The following is a 937-nucleotide window of genomic DNA, read 5'->3' as shown; positions in this document are numbered from 1 at the left end:
AACAAGTACTAGCAATTTAAATTCCCCTCACAGACCACAAATATAACTCTACTGGGTTTGCGTGGAAAGGTTTTTGTAGTGTGGGGGCTATGGGGGTGCTTCTGTGAAAAGCTGCCAGAATCCTCCCCTGTGTCCAACAGAGCCAATGCCAGCCGGGTCCAAGCCGGACCCACCGCTGGCCAAGGCTGAGCCCATCAGCGACGATGGTAGCACCTCTGGGATAACGTGTTTGAGAAGGGGAAAAAATTACTGTGCAATGCCAGCTGGAGAGAGGGGTGAGAGTATTTGAGAGGAACAGCCCTGCAAACACCCTGATCAGTGGAGAAGGAGGAGGTGCTCCAGGCGCTGGAGCAGCCTGTGGTGCAGCCCATGGTGAGGCCGGCTGTGCCCTGCAGCCATGGAGGGTCATGGAGGAGCACAGACCCACCTGCAGCCCAGGAGGGACCCCACACTGGAGCAGGGGGATGCCTGAGGGAGACTGTAACCCCACGTCAAACCCACGCTGGAGCAGGCTCCTGGCAGGACCTGTGTCCCCATGGAGAGAGGAGCCCAGGCTGGAGGAGGTTTGCTGGCAGGACTTGTGGCCTCAGGGGGACCCAGGCTGGAACAGGCTGCTCCTGAAGGACTGCAGCACATGGGAAGGACTCATGTTGGAGAAGTTCATGGAGGACTGTCTCCCACGGGGGGGACCCCATGCTGAAGCAGGGGCAGGGTGTGAGGACTCCTCCCATGAAGAAGAAGGAGCAGCAGTCCCCCTGTGTTGCTCAGGGGGAGGAAATAGGGAGAAAGCAGGAGCAAAGTTGAACCCAGGAAGAAGGGAGGGGTGGGGGGAAGGTGCTTTTAAGATTTGGTTTTCTTTCTCATTTGCCTACTCTGACTTGATTGGTAACACATTACATCAATTTTTTACTGAATCAAGTCTGTTTTGCCCATGACA

Source organism: Eurypyga helias, unplaced genomic scaffold (genome assembly GCF_000690775.1).
Source record: "Eurypyga helias isolate BGI_N326 unplaced genomic scaffold, ASM69077v1 scaffold11060, whole genome shotgun sequence".
NCBI classification, from domain to species: Eukaryota; Metazoa; Chordata; class Aves; order Eurypygiformes; family Eurypygidae; genus Eurypyga; species Eurypyga helias.
The sequence above is the reverse complement of the archived record's forward strand: the minus strand, read 5'-3'. Positions refer to the sequence as shown.